Genomic DNA, 16,848 nt, shown 5'->3' with positions numbered 1-16,848 from the left:
GAGCTTATGAACAGGGCTCACGAGGCCAAAAGACATACATTTCAACATGCTTTGTAAAATGAGGCTCCCATTTGAAGTAGTTACCTGTTAGTGACGTTAAGATTTGGTGGACTCGGCATCCTTAAAAATCTGGTATGTCGGGATGAAATATTTGCAGCCAAAGAGCACATTCTAGGGGCTCTGACTTTGGCACCCTGGGTATTTTTAGTTTCTTTCACTAAAATATGCCAACCTTATCGCCAGCATTTGCAGTTGTAAGTTTACCATCTATATACACAGGACTTGAGAAGATTAAGAATAATATAAAGGAAACAATGTTTTATTTTCTAAGCCGTGTTTCACGTAGTCTGCGTAGCCACCCTGCAGAGCCTTGTTGCGTATTGCTGCAAGCTTAGCCAAAGGCACTCTCTGACTCCGTTCTTCTGGCTAATCTGCATGTCTCAGGAAGGAATTTGTAAAGCTTATACTTTCTAAGTCTCGCAGTGATCTGTTAGATCTTCTTATCAGCCCTAGAAATCAAGAACTCGTTCTTTTCTTTGAAAATACCAGGAAAATATTTTTTACTTTTACAGAAAAGCGTGATGGATCCTGTAACGGAATTCTAAGCCGAGACCTTCCTATTTAAGTGCAGAAGCAGCGATTGGATGCTGTTTCTGTTTTTAATATGAAATTATCTTTTGTGTTTTGAAACAGTGTGCCACTTAAGAAGCACCTCAGAGTTACTGACAACTAACTCCTGAGAAATATGTGCTTTCCTTCTCTGAGGCTTTCATCTTACTCATAATTCCTCCACACAAAAATGATGTTGCAGGGCAAATTCTGTTACTTCTGAAGCTGCAAATGGGACTGGAAGGCAGTTTGTCTTCATTTTTTTCTCCACTGGGAGCAATCCTGGTTCTCTGTAAAACCACTGAAGAAGAGACAAGCAGTTTAGCAGGATTAGCCACGGGCTGAATCTACCTGTGTTGCTGCATCAATAGAGAGATAATCCGTGGTGTCAGATAAAACATGGGTTCTTGCTCTTTTTTATATGCATTAGTACAACATACCCTTTCAGACCATATTTTGCTTATAGACAAAGTTGTAGAATCAGGTATCTTATAAAGACCATTAATCATACTTGACTGTAAGCATTCTGAGGAAAGAAACATATGCATGATGCTGGGTCACCTTGTAATCTAACGGACATCTTTAAATAAATCTTAGTGGCAACCACATGCAACTTTAATTTCTCAGCAATTTCTGTAACCTCTTGGACACTTCAGTGCCACTCTGTGACACTCCCTGAGCACCTAAGCGAGGGCTCAGGTGGTTTTCGTGGTACACGGCACCCTGTGACTCGTTAACTGCCAGACCAAGAAGAAGAGAGAGGCTCACTGTGGGGAAGATTCTCATTAATTTCACTTAGTGTTGAAACACATGCTACAGGCATCTTGCTTACTAGATACTAGGAGTTCCCAGTGTCACCTTATTCTCCTGCTTTACCAAGCAGTAATTCTGAAACTGGGGAATCTATTACAAGACAGGTTAGAGTGGGAGAAGGAAAGGAAATTATTTTAGTAGGACGGCTTTTAGAAAAAGGCACACCAAGATACTCAAAGCCAATTTGAAACTAGTTTTATGTACTAGCTCCTAATGAAAAGTGTATTTTTAAATTCTGTAGTGTTTGAAGGAAGTCTTACTCATGTCTAGCGTGTATCTTCTTAGCCTCCACATGGAATGATGCTAGTTCACAGTTTGCACAAGCAATGGGACAATTGTGGAGGAATAGACTTGGAGCTGGAAGTCAGGAAATTCCCTGTTCCTCTGTCACTACCTTTGCCTTTGACCAAAAGGCTGAATCCCGCTGTTCCAATAGCCTCATTTGTACCCTGGGAGGCACAAAGAATAGTGAAAATGGCATAAAGTATGTATAAATGTACTGTCCCTGTTTTTCACTGTTACAAGGCGTGGACAAGGTGGCTTCATGTCTGTACAATTTTCAGGCTAACTAGAAACAGAGTCTTAATCTCTTTACTTTTATACCTAGAAAAACATCATTACTTTATATATTAGCTTATGATTTTCAATACCTCATGAGGTAGAAAGGCCTAAATCATCCCAAAGCGCTCAGTTATTAGCAGATCAAAATTCTACCTTGATTACTATTATGGATTTTTCTAGTTCCTTTTTTCAGTCAATACAGGGCCTCTGTTCAATACTTCAGATACTTCAGGAGGCCACAGACTGCTAATAAAGACTGACTGCTTTAATTTAAAAAATAATGAATACAAATTTAATTGCCATTTACCATTGCACAGAGCGGTTGCTGAAGCCAAGTAAATGATAAGGCGGCCATCCATTTCATTAACCAACCTCAGCTGGCAGCTCTGCCTGAGGTAGCAGTGATTTAAATAGTCATGAGGCACTGCTCAATGCTTTCATAAACTCCGTGCTTCCCGAGTGTTCATTGATCAAATGTATTGTCTCGGTGGAAGTGGCATTCTAGTGATTGCTCTGTCACCTGCTCCACTGCTTCTTTCTCAGGCTTGTGGTTAACAAAAACACATTAGTATTTTCAACATGCATTTTGGGTGCCGTTTAAGTCACCATTCACCTGATCTCTTACTGCTCTCTGGTTTAGATGAATCATACCCAGGAATGACTTCTCTGTTGTGTTCTCATTAAATGGAGTTTAGGTAGCTTGTGTCTACAGGTGTGTACGACGTAGATGTCTGCTTTGGGTCAGCTGAATTCCCCAGATAGCAGGGCAGCCATCCTGTCTAATGGAGGGAAGATTCAGAAATCTCAAATGGTATGTTTTTCACTGCATCGTTGCAGCAGTTTGTCACTTGAAGCATTGCTTTTCATCCCACCTAGCCACGGGCTGATGATTAAAGGTACTTCTTCAGAAAATTGTCCTATACAACTAGTAGTTCAGACATGCAAGGAAAACACATTTTCTGTTCCAATATCTGCATTTGTAATCTCCAAAGCACCAAAAAAATAGTAGAAGTGACAGACATAACGTATATGTAAATGTACTGCCCCTATTTTTCACTCATGGGAGACAAAAAGAAAATGTAGGGACAGAAACTGCTTCTCTATTCCTCCATTTCCCAATTGCTTAATCAAAAGACCCACAAATCATAAAAATTCTTAATTGAAAATTATCTTTTCACTGTCAGCATTTTTAAATTATTAGCATTTTTAATTACACATTTATGGCCTTATGAATAAGTTTTTTTAAGAACAGGAAAATCATCAGTTCTATATGAAGAAATCACTCAATAAATAACTTAGACTGTTAAATTATTTACTTTTTACCAAACTCAGCTCCTTCAGGAAAAAGCATTTGTAAAGTAGCAGCAATGGTGAGCCCAGTACAAACAACTGTGACGTTGACACACAAACAGACAAAGCATCCAGGAATAAAATTCAAATATCTTCCATTATCTAACCCGTCTTACCTGGTAATTAAGAACTATGCAAGTTTTGTGAAATACTTCCATGTTCTAAGACACTAAGAGCTCTGCAGATGCTGTCGGTGTTGCCCACGGGTTAGTTCTAAGCATCTGCCTATATTGCAAGTATTTTTATTTATTTTACTCTTCCTTTTGACCATACAGTCAGCCAAGTTGCATCGATGAGCCTTGCTAAGGCTAAGCTTTCAGGGCAATTCATCACCAGAAGAGTGTATCCAAAATAGATGTTATGAATTTTGTTCTAAAACCTTCTGGTTTTTATTTCAGCAGGGAAGACCGAATGTAATTTTCAGCTGTGTCATGTTTTAAAGTGCTTCCTGACTTTCTGACATGACAGAATGTATACAAGATTCAACTGTCCTATAACGAATGATACAAGGGACTTGAGCCTAGTGTTGAAGGAGAGCACATATATAATTAAAGGAAATCAGGTAAATATGAAAGGGGGGTAAATATGAATGGTAGGGTTGTATCTCCTAGCTCATGTGTATCAGAAAGTAGTTTCCCCAGAAGATGTAAATTTCTTGAAAATCTTTGAGCCACACAAACTAAATTTTAAGAAGTATGCTAAAATGATCTTCAAAGCATTAGTTAACTCTTCTTTTCTCACTTTTTTTAGGTTTTCCATAGTTAATAGAAACACAAATTTCATGCGCGTATATATTATTCTACATTTACATACATAAAGATACTTTCTTTTCTGTAACAGAGTGGGCTAAGCAGGGCTGGCTCAAGAGTCAGCAGTGTTGCCTGTCTGCCTGGGATGATATGCTAGGAGGTAACAGGAAATAAGGAATAAGATAGAAACTACTCCAGAATAAGAAACGAGTTTGAAAGAAGCCAGAGAGTGTGATAGCCCTGAAAAGGTCTTTGAAAGCTACTTAAAGTCTGACAGCAAATAAACTTAAAGTAGGAAACCAGGCTAGACCTGATGTCTACTTTGTTATCTAAAGTCCTTCGTTATCGCTAGCTTACGTTTCCCTGGAAGCTGAAGGAATAGCAGTGCCTTAACTGCTGAACTAGTAAATCTGAGAGTGCCCACATAAATTAACATCTGTCAGTTAGAGAAGAACCATGATTCTAACCATGCCTTCAAATGCAGGAGGTGAGCGCCCATACTGTGGGCCCGTGCGGGAGTGGAAATGGGAAGAAAATTGTTTTCCTCCAGTATTTAAGCCATGTTACATAGGACCGTGCTTCCCTTATATGGATATATTTAACACCTGGTAAACTGGTGGTGTTTCTTTACTGCATATCGTTCTTTAACTTACATATAGTTTCATGATAGCTGATTGCTTGCTATGCGAAGGCTTTACAGTGACTTTCTAATTAATGAAAATTTTTTTACAATTAGTTTCTTTTTACAATCTCCTTTCCAGAGAAGGCACAGACTTTTACATGAGAGTCAGAAGCCACTGCAATAACTGAAGTAAGAATCAGGAAGAGAAATATAATTTATTTTATATGAGAAACAAGTTTGTTAGATATCAGCAGATGCAATAGACAGAATTCCTACATAGGGAACAACCTGTACAGCTGGGGAATCGTGGTACACTTAGTACAATGTAAAACTTAGGTGTTTTCAGCCACACATAACTGCAACAGATGCATTGTTGGGATAAATTCTCACCACACGCACTTTGTAAATGAAAGGCATGTTTCCAGCATGGAGATGGCATCATATCTAAATAAATTAATGCTAATTAATTAGTTTTAGTAGTTTGTATTCCACCAAATGAAAAATAGCTTTAAAATAGTTCCTCCGTTATTATTCCAACAGAGATCTATTCAGATACTTATTAACATAACCTGTTAAAATATCTAAATGGAAAGTGCAGAAGATTAATATTAGGAGAATTTGATAATACTACCCTTGCAGCATTGTGTTTCTCTTGTACTATTAATAGGAAATGTCATCACAAGGAAGAAGCATTTAACATTAACTAGCGTTGCGTGCAAAAGGGAGAGGTGGGACATACTTAGCTCTTAAGTGCACAAGCACCCTTTTTGTGCTAGTATTTTTATGTTTCAATTAAATATTTTTGCTTCTGGTTTGTTTGCTTTCTTATTAGAGAATTAGCCTTTGTGGTTTTCAAGCACAACTTAAAAATTAACTTGGAGACACTTCAATACCTGGGATTCTTCTTTGAGGCTTTTGTATTACCCATATTTCCTCCAGACAGAAAGAGCACTGCTGCAGAAGCAGAGCTGCAGATGGGATTAAAATGCAGTTTGCCTCAAGCTGTGATACTGTTGGAGCTACCCTAGTGCTCTAGGTCACTGGCAAAGACAGTAAAAAGAGGCACTTAGGTTAGCCAGAGAAAATGAGGCATAAGGAATGTTTGCCTACCGGCATGGCTGCGGGAGTAGGGAGGAGAGTCACACAGGTAAGGTGGGACTTCTTGCTTACATGTTGTTATACCCTAGAAGAGTAAATCTTCTAAGATTATGTTTTGTTAAATTGTGACATTTGTTAAAAGGGGACTAAAAAACAGGACTACGTTCTTTCTAATTCAAGAAGGAAGTTGTAGACAATGCTTAAACTGTGTCTGTAATAAATAGTCTAACGTGCCTTTGGAAACTGCTTCATCTAAGCTTGCCTGTAAAACAGATTAGCTGCTTTGGTCAAAGATCAGATTTAGATGTAAAAATAGAAGTTTTCCCCTTTGGTTGGCTTTCTGAGACTCAAAATTTTCAAGCGGTACCAAGAAAGAATAAAAAGCAGGAAGCTTACTTCTGGTTTTGTCCTTTATGTTTAGACAAATGCATATCAGCAGCAGTGCCTGGTAACCCTGTGGTTTTGGGGATGTGGCTACAAAGATGGCATTAGTGTCTCAGTGTAGCTGCTGCCTTACACCTGGGTGACACAGCAAGGGTAAAACTCTGCTTGTGGTATTCACCGCAGCAACAGCACAATCTGCCTCCACTTGGCTCTTCAACTGCACTTTCTCCTCAGCATTTCTGGTTGGGACCTAAATGTTGCTAAAATGTAACAGTAAAATAATATTCCACTGATTGCAAACACGAGAAGATCCGTTTTCAAACTCTCCTGGCTATTAAATGAAGCCTGTTTACTACAGGAAAAGACTTCAAAGACTCTTTCTTATAAGGAATACTTGTTTCCAGATATATTTATTTCAGCCTGTCATACTCAGAAAGAACTAACCAATTTTCCTAAAACTGTAAGCCTCAACAAAAGCAACAAAAAGCAATAAAATAGAAAGTTACATGGAAAAAATCATTTTATCACCTGTGCCAAACCAGCCACAAACTCTCAGGTATGGGAGATCATTTTCCTTTGCTTCCCTGAGATACGTCTTTAAGCAAAGGACAGCAAGCAATTACAGTCACGTGTCATGATTTTGGTAGAAAGTGCTAAGAATTTGGCAGAAAGGGGATTTATCCTGAGTGGATGTTGGCAGAATAGATTACTATTTTTGGATTACAAACAGGTATCTAAGGAAGGAAAGGCATGGAAAGCTACAAAAAGATGCCCAACAGTTTACACCTCTTTCCTCCTCCCTAAAAAAAAAAAACCTCTGCATGAGTTCAGAGGATTCAGGCTCTTCCTGAAGTATGCTGAGATCTGGAGCACAGTGGAGGCTGCTGGAGAGCTTCAGGTTGGCCAGGTAACTCCCCCATCCCACACCAATGGCAGTATTTTCTGTCAATGTTCACAGACAAACACGGACACACAGTCACAATTCCCCCCTTTACGTTACAGCATGTGAAATTGCTCAGAATTCCCCAGGTAATAGCAAAGATACCTACAATGTATATCACATCAAATAATAGAGGGCTGCCTCCCAGTTTTCCTGACTTGCTGGACATGGGGCTACCAGGCACGTGCGAGGCATCATTGCTCCCCACGCCTGGGTACCTCCCACAGTTACAAAGTGGTCAGGCAAAGGCTGATGTCCACATCATGGCTTCTTCTTCCCAGAACATCTGGGTCTTTGGCCTGCCACAGTGCCAGTCTTCCCATGGGTGACTCTGGTCCAAAAAGCAAAACATTCTTAGCATTTCCCTTGGGTTTAAGATTTATTTAAAAATGCATTCTACTGTTTAAAAAAAAAGGCAACCCAGCCTTAGCCAGCTTCAACCACCTGGACAGTCTTGTTTCATTCAGCAGCTCCCAATGTACTCTGGAATGTGCTGGAGACCATGCCTGTGATACCAGAGACCTCCTGCCTCCCCACAAATGTGGGGGGAAAAAAATCTGGAGCTTGCAGTCATTTTGTCATATGTATCAGAGAGGTCTTGGATGACACTGGATGAGATCTTCCTTTCATCATGGACTATCATAGAAGTACTCTCCAGAGCTTAAACAGCAGAAGGAATATTCCTAATGACACTCATTTAAATTCAAAGTACATTACATAGAATTGTGGCACACTTTGAAGATCTAACTGTGCAGCACTTGCTTATTTATGCTAAAATGTATTTGCTCATCTGAATGATCCCGTAGCAGCAAGTACACGATCTGTCTCACTTAATTTTGGTTATCTGGAAGCAAGGCAGCAGACCCAAGCTACTCATTCCATTGCCTGATTGGTTTCTGAGAGTATGAATCACTTTGAAGTAATTTATTTCTAACAGCGGATGAGGAAGTTTGGATGGATTTCCTATCCTGAGATGTCCTTTTAATTGTTTAAAAATGGGGTAAAGGAATTCCACCCTACGTTCTTAGTGGTATGAATTCAAATATTTGGACTTTTAATATTCATCACAAAACAGACAGGAAGGATATAGCTAATTTATATCCAAGTGTAAACTGTTATTAATTACGTGTATACCATAACAATATATAACATCAAAACACCGCAGTGCTGTTGATATGTTGGATTATTCCTTCTTTCTTCACTTTGTAGATTAGCAATTATTTATAACTAACAATTTGTACTAATTGGGCGAGCTGGAAACAATAGATTCTGAGTTGAATGCAGCAGGCAGTTAAAACTCCAGATGTCTTTCCTATGACTATTGAATTACCTACAGGTGGTCAAATTAGTATTTTAGGTAAACAACCTTCCTCTGGTAAAATCTGCCTCACATCACCCATTCTCTGTGGAGATCAATGCTGAGTGAAAAAAATTTATTCTTTATGGGATATTATCCTCAGAAATGTTGTTTGGGTCAGGAATGAGTAGTTCCCATTTCAGCTTTAGTGAGTGTGGTTTGGCTAAAAGGATTGCTTCCCGTTTCTTATTCACAACTTCAGAAAGGCAAACATCATGAAAAATACTGATCAAGACCTGAAGTTTGGATTTAAATTCTGAATTTTTTTTATCTCTTTATTATCACGCACATTGCTAGGGTACCATATAAACACCTATGTTAACTAAAAATGCTGTTTTTCACTTATGAAAACTAAGCGGCCATAGAACAGAAAACAAAAGTCTTTGTATAGATAAATAACCACCTAAAAGGTAGGGACAAGCAGTAAGAGCAAAGAGTTGATTTCCAGAGTGGCGGTGGGCTGCTTGGGGAACACCAGAGAGAGCTGTGCAGGGGACTCCGCTCATTTCATGCATTTGTTTCTGATGTGGAATAGAGTGTTAAGAGTGAAGTAACAAAATCAACTGATGATATTAAGGATAATTTAATCATTTAGTTCACTCCTTCCTTTGCTCAGCACCTTTGTGTCCCAGGCATCCACAGTGCAGAAGTACTCGTTAGCTACCAGCTAAACTAAAGCAAACCAACTGCTTTTGGGTTTTTTTTTTCCAAAGACTAAAACTAGCTGAAGTTTTCAAGTTAGTTCACTGAAGGCATGAGTCCCCAGGGGTGGTGTAGACAGCACCATGGCCAGAATATAAGAGAAAAGAGCAACTCAATGACTCATTGCAACTTCAAAAGCAATTTAAAGGTGATTAATCAGGCAGGGAGAGCTTGGGAGACCCTCGCTGTGGCCTGCCTCCATTTACAGCACAACGTCACAGCACTGAAGAGCAGAGGGCTCAGATTTGGTGGTGGGTTGCCTGCTGTCCCTGCATTGCTCTGACTTGCTTGATGGAGCGATGGCCAAGCTGTGCCCATTCTGGCTTTTTGGTCTTAGACACAAAGATCCTAAAGTCTGTACTCACCATACCTACCCAGCTACACACTGAAGGGGAAGAAGCAGGAGGGGTTAAAACTTGAAATGTGCAGATTATTTAGCCAGTGAGATCAACTGCTGCTAGATCAACAGGTCATCATGCATTTCAGTGATCCCCAATTTTCTTGTGGGCAAGAAGGAGGAAACGTATTATGCTCCCTTTGATCCTAGCACTGGGACGTAGACCTAACTCACTCAGTTCTATGTGCCTACAGGCAGGTGCCTGTACGCTAAACTTCAGGGCATGCTGTGGCACAACAGTCTTGGCAGTAACTCCACATCACACACATACACGTACACCAAAGGTGTCCTTTCACCTGGTTGCAACTTGCTACCCCGGTTTCTCTCCCACGCACTGTCCCACTTGCCATACAGAACTGTGTTGGCTGGATCTTCCTTCAGCCCACCAGGTGCTCCCAAAATCAGAGAGGGCAGGAGAGACCACAGCCCTGCCCTAAGCCTAAACCTGCCCCAAACCATCCATCTGGCACTGGGGAATTAACAGCACCTGACTGTTAGTTAAGAGAACTAACGCTCCTCCCGTTCCTAACGGGGACGGCGCCGCACACCTGCAGCCCCTGCTGCCAGCCCTCACCCCGAGCAGGGCCATACACCCCAACACCAGACCAGCGAGGGGTCTTGCCTGTGCACAGCACCTGCTGTGTCAGCCATGCTGCTGCAGGGCCACCACCACCACCCGTGGGCTCCCCGGCAGGCCCACGCAGCCTGGTTCCCAGGTAGACCTACAGCAGCCTGGTTCCCTGGTAGACCCAGGGCAGCCCGGTTCCCTGCTTGGCCCACGGCGGCCTGCAGACGGCAGCCAGGCCCAGCAGATCCTCCCTGCATCCCCTGCTGTGGTTGGAGGAGACCTGCTGTGTTCGCCTCAACTCACAAACTGCTCTATTAACCCTGCCTTAATCAACGGTAGTCACTTTATATTACTTATAAACACAATCATTGTATATTAATGGCTATTTAATTCCACTAAACTGGCAGCTTCCAGTCAAGAAATTTAATCTATTAAAGTAACACCACACAGGTACTTAACTTTTTTTTTCCCCTAGCATATAATTCCTAGGACGCATCGATTATTTGGAAAGAAGAAGAAAATCTTTAGAGACTTGTCAAACCCAACGCACACAGCCCTCGGCCGCAGCACTCATTCCCTGAAGGAGGAAGGGGGATCATCCCAGGAGAGCAGAGGGCAGCAGGTGGAAAGAAGGCTCAGAGCCGTGCTGGTGCTGCTGTAGGAGGCAGGAGCGGTGCCGGGAAGCGCCCGCAGCCCCAGCACCGGAGGGGAAAGCCCTGGCAAGGAGAGGCAGCGCTCCATCTCTCATGTCTCCTATGTCTGAGCCATGCTGTCCTGCATTTGTGAAAGGCAGTTTCACAGCCACTTCACTTGCTTCTCAAGTCCTGTAGACAAAACTTAAAAGGCAAAAGGCCAACTTGTTCTTAATTTTTTAGGTTTTTTTCCAGTTGCTGGTGATTTCTATTTCCCTGAGGCATGCGTTTTTATGGCGAGAGCATTCACCACTGAAAGACATCAAGGGGTCCATCCTCTTTTCACTCCCTTCTTCTATTCCCTGCCTTCACAAGCCCCCAAAATAAGTTCACCTTTCAATGGCACAATAGAGTTGTACAGAAAGAAAGCCGTTTAAAGGAAATAGATGCACGTAACACTGTTATAAAACTGTAATATCGTAAATCCAGCTGATACCTTTAAGAACTTCCGTGGCTGTAGCATGCCATATAAGCACTGTGCACAAGGGAGTGCCCTCTACTGAGTAACAACTGTATATTGAAAGCAATATGTTTTCATGACTATTTCAAAGTTTACGTGAAATTTTCATGGTTTTGAGCTGAAAGTATTTTTTGCTTTTTTAGAAAACTGTCCTGTGTATCAGAAAAATCATGTACACCTTCTAATGCATCCTGGAGTCATTCACATGCCTGGGACACTTCTTGTATTCCTTCTTTAAGGTTTTTGACAACAGCCATAATAGTACCTTAATTAACTGCAAGCCTGGCAGTAAGAAAAGACTGGGCACAAGAGTGAAAGTGGGAGAGCAAATTTTTATAAAACTGCAGCAAGATATTTAAAAAGAGATGTCCAGAAGACTGCTGGCTCCAGAAGATTAGACATAGAACAGAGCCAAATTTGGAAACCATTGGTGACCTGAAACAACAGTAGCCAATGAGGTTGCCCGATGTTTATAGGGGGAAGAGAAGGATGAGCACAGAAAAATCCAGAAGAGTTGGGAATGGACAGCCACAGCTCCCTGCACATCAGCTATGCTAAGGGTGATGAAGATGCAGTTATGAGCACCTAACAGAAATAGTGTCCTCCAGGGCATGATAAAGAGGCAAATAAATCACTGGTCTAATTTACAGTGGAAAGTCAATATTTAGGGTCTACTGCAGGAGACAGTTTCTATCGTTCTCATTCCGATGCGGGTTTCCTTTGGCATTATGTATCTGAGATGTCCTGAATGGACGTCTTCACCTGCTGTAAACATGAGGACATCCAGGATGTACAGCAGTGTCAAATAATAGTGCTGTCCCCGTGGTCCAGCTCTAGCACTCAGGAAGGCTGAGTTCTTCCTTCTCATGAAGCAGATGAATCTCCATGTGGAGAACAGCTACTCAGCAAATAACCTCAGAAACAAATGAAAAAAATCTGTCCTTGTGCAGACATGCAGTGTAAAAACCATAGGTGCTTTTGTGCACCTGCCTGAGAGGGTCAGACACTGTGAGACAGATGCAGTCATCCACAGGCTCCGTCACTTGCTGGTTCTGCAAAGCCTGCACAGCATGTGGGTATGTTTTACTGGCATATCCAAACCGGAGTGACCATGCGGATAACCTGGAACTAATGTGTAGCTCTCTGGGGCAGAGACACCCACTGCATGGCTACATACTTTTGTAATATAATCTTTGTATGCTCCCTGTATGCTTCGGTCTTGCAGAATAAATGCTTTCTCCCAGTCAAGTTTAGATTCAGTTTGAACACCCCATCAAATGACATTGCAGTTCTTCATGCTTTTACTTCAATTTCCATTGGAAGGCAGAAGTATTTCACAGCCTGTTACAACTCCTGATGTGTAACATAGCATAAGAAAGAAAAAGAGCTTCTCCAGGAACTCTGGCATCCTTTTGAGTTACCTAGACAGATGATATCCCAGGCTGATATGGTCCAGGTGTCACCTGGCTGTCCCAGTGGTACTGCTTGTCAGCCATGAGCTTCAGCTTTTAACACGTGGTAGTTAATGAATTTGTTGAGAACTGTCAGACATAATTGCATGTATTCCTCACGCAGCCTATGGAAAGACCAAAGTAAAGGAGACTGAAGGCAGGTAACGAGTCTGAAGTACCACTGAGATTTTGAGCCCTCTTTGTGTATGTGAGTGTGCAAATTAAGTCTGCCTTCCCAGAAAAGTCTCCGTATTCCTGCAGAAAACTGAACACGGAGAGTTGCCTTCAGCTGGCCCAGATTAGGCATGCTTTTACAGAAGTAGAACCCTGAATATTTATACATAGCACAAGTTAGTAAACATTTGAACAAGTCAGTTACTGTGGGAAAAAGTCCTATAAATTTCACCAGGCTCTGGAAGAAGGGTTATTTATTCATTGTTAAAGTCTCGCAATGTCTGCAGCTGTTCTTACAGATTTTATTGAGAGGGAACTCTGTAAGACTGGATAATCGATACTGAAATAATTTGCTTTGAAATAAGGAAACTTGAATGTGAATCTCTGCACTTTTTTGGAATCCCCGTTTCTTATTTTATCAAGTGCACATTTTCGTTTTCTACTTTAGACGTAGAGTACGCTGTCAGAAATATCACGCTTGAAGTTCAAGTGGAAAAATGCAAGCACACTCTTACTTAAGTACTTAAGAATGTGTCTTTCCTCTTCATGGTCTCTTTCTTGTCTCTGCCAAATATTGATTAGCAATTATCGATTACTACAAACCCGGTGAAAATGTGCGATAAAATAGATGGTCAAGCCCACAGTCATTTTCAATCTGAGTCACAATGAAAAGGTGTTTTCAAATCTTGTTATGCTTGAGGTGAATAGGATTCCTATAGAAACACATGCTTCGTATATATTTTTCCAGTCCCATGCATGCATATATTTAGTGCAAGAATTTCCATGAGTCTCAAGCAGAATTCTCTGGCAAAGTGCCCTCCGAGGGAGGAATCAACAATTCCCTGTTTCTGAAGCCTCCGTTACTGACTGTTCTCTCAACTACAGGGCTCAACTGAAGTGAGGGTCCTTCTTCATCTGCAACCCAAGAAGGTCAGATACATCGTGAAGAACAGTGTCAGAAATGTAACTGCAGCATCATCAAATTTTTTACTAGAGAAGATGGTATTATAGTAATATCGAAATAGCATATTGCAAGAACTGTACATTAACATAGAAAATGTGAATTTAACAGGGGATTTTAGATACAGTTAAGGGGGTTTTAGATACCATTGGTGAGGGGAACACAATATTTTTAGGGCTAACTAAAAATGTCTCCTCAGTTTAGCACCTTCAAAAGCAAAGCTAAACTCTTTCGTTTACTTTGCAATCTTACATTACTCTGTTGAAGATCTACTCAATGAAAAAAGATCGAAAGCAAATGTCTCTGAAGATCTTAAATGCCAACAATTTAGCAATTTCTATGATCACATCTACCCTGTATTCTTGGTCATGTGGATTCATCTGCTTTTGTTGCCTCCTGTGCAACATCACAAACATAAAATGAAAACGAAAGTGAGACATAAAGAAAACCTGTGAAGTATAACTTAACCATTTTGATTTTAGTTTGAATTGCTAAGGATGAGCAAGGAGAAGGTGACTTCTATAGTTTTAGGGGCTAACAGAAATTCTGTATTTGCCACCTCAGTTTTGCACCAAGGAAAACAATAATGCTCATTTTCAACCACTTTGGGATTTCCAACCACCTGGATAACATAATTATTCAGAAAAGGAAGGACTGAAACTAGATAGCTTTAAAACATTGGTAGTAGTAATTTAAACTTCTTCTACAGTCATTATCAGAATTAATGATTTATTTAGGTTTAGTCCTTGTTTAGGTAATATTTTCTCTATGATACTGAAGATTTTCAGGATGTTATTCCTGACATCTGCTAAACAAAATAATGCTGTGAAAATTGCTCTTTATTCTTCCACAAATACAGTTTTATTCATTTTTTTTTAAAAAGCACATAAGTCACATTGAGTCGCACACTAAATATAGCTGGACTTTTAGCTCTTCCTTATAAAACTGTAAATGAAAGTTATTTTAGTATATATTTACACATTGCATGTAAATCAGTAAAATAATTACTTTCACACAAGGTTATTTTTAACTAATCTCTGTGTAATCTCTGTAAACCATGCACTCTATTTGTCAGTAAATAGTTGAGAGCTTCTCCTGTTTGTAATTTCTTGCCTTCTGTTTGATGATGTATGGGGCTGTGGAGGGTGTTAGATAACTGCCTTTAAAGAATAGGCCATGAAAATATTTGAATGCAAACAAGCATATAATTAAATAAAGAATCAAATAAGAAAGAGGGAATATGCTGTTGTGGAGCAGGCATCTAGAAACTAGTTTTCTCAACTGATTTAAGTATAAAACAAATAAAAAAACAGATCCTCAAAAATAAACTATTGCATTGAAGCTTCCCCTCTTCAATAATCTTTACCTTTTCTTTTTTAATTAGTATTCTAAAAAATTATTTTTTAATATAATTACTTGTAATTTCTCAAATTAGAGCGTAATAGAAAGAAATCACAAAAAGAATTCCTCGGGTTATGGCATTCAGCTGCAAATTCCACATCAGTGTGCGCAGATATGCACACAGTTATGCACAGGGTCAAATAACAGCCTCACTAATTTCACTTTGAAATACAGAGAACGTTAGTTCCTGTCCCAGAGTATTCTAGATGCATAAAAGTAACTAAAGACAATGCCGATGCAATTCACATTTCATTTCAGAACAGAGAACCAGTTTCCTGGCCAAATTCTGAAATGAATTTGCTGTGTCTTTTATTGATCTCCGAAAACTGTAGCAGGGGATGCCTGGAGAAAAAGCTTCTTGCAAAAGCAAGACCTTGCCTCTGAGAAGGGCAGCGGGCACCTGCTCAGCTGTACCTGCCTTCTGCCAGCATACCTCTCGGCTCCACCATCCCAAACTCAGTCCCACACCTGAGGAAGCTGGAAAATCAAGATGGCATGCAAACGTGGTGGAGTGGGTTGGCATGGGGTAGTAGCTCCTGCACGCTTCATACTGAGACCTGCTGGGAAAATGTAAGAGGATACAAAGAATAAGAAAAGTGCTAGGAAAGATTCTGTGGTCACTCTGGAATTTCCTTAGAATCTAAAAGAAAATAACCTTCAGTTGAAGGTGGCTAGACTTTATACCTTCTTTATTATCTAAGGTTCCAGAAGTGTGATCTTCAGCCTGACCTTTGGTGTTCAGTAAATCTCCATATGAGTTAAGCAGCTGTAGGTTAAGCTGTGAAGCTATCAGTTGAACTGGAAATGTTTTGGGGAGGAGTGCTACAAAATTATATTTTTGTAGAGGAAAAGTGGTAAATGTCGATTATAATTGGTGCTTGTATGGCACCATCTGCAATGGTCAAAATGATCAATGACTAGTAAAAAAGGTGTTACTGTACAGAGAAAGTATTCATACTTACTTGTTTATGAATGAAAATGAGGCATGAAAATTCACTTACTCTCACAGGTCCTTCATAAAACTTTGACAGCAATCTCTGTCACCAGGTTTCCAACATGTTGGTTCCACTGCACATTTTTCGTTTTAAGTACGCACAGCCCTATTTATCACTAAAATGCCTGACAACTTAAGTGTTAAATTTTCTTAAGTTTCTGCTTAACTCTCAAGAGGTAGAAGATGAAGGAAGATGAACTCTTATAGAAGGCAGAAGATAAAAATACAGGCACTGTCTTCATTTATTTTTATTGCTTTATTAGTATTCGTTTTTGCACTTTCCTATCAGTATGACAATCACTTTTTCGTTTGTGTGTTCATGTGTTTGCCAAGCCTGCCTAACAGCTCTTATCATGGATAAGGAAGCTGTAAGCTTGACAAAAAATTGGACATCTGGAGGCTGGAATTCATTGGGCAAGGAGTTTGGGGCTGAGCACAGAGGAGAACTAGGGGTGGTTTTGCAGGGTTTAGCCCTCAATCATAAAAACTTATACCAGAGAAAAATGTTGACTATTTACAGTTTGTATGTCATGCCCTATGGCAGGATTGCTAAAGTTCAAATGGC

Source organism: Phalacrocorax aristotelis, chromosome 2 (assembly GCF_949628215.1).
Source record: "Phalacrocorax aristotelis chromosome 2, bGulAri2.1, whole genome shotgun sequence".
Taxonomy (NCBI): Eukaryota; Metazoa; Chordata; class Aves; order Suliformes; family Phalacrocoracidae; genus Phalacrocorax; species Phalacrocorax aristotelis.
This window is presented reverse-complemented; position numbering follows the sequence as displayed.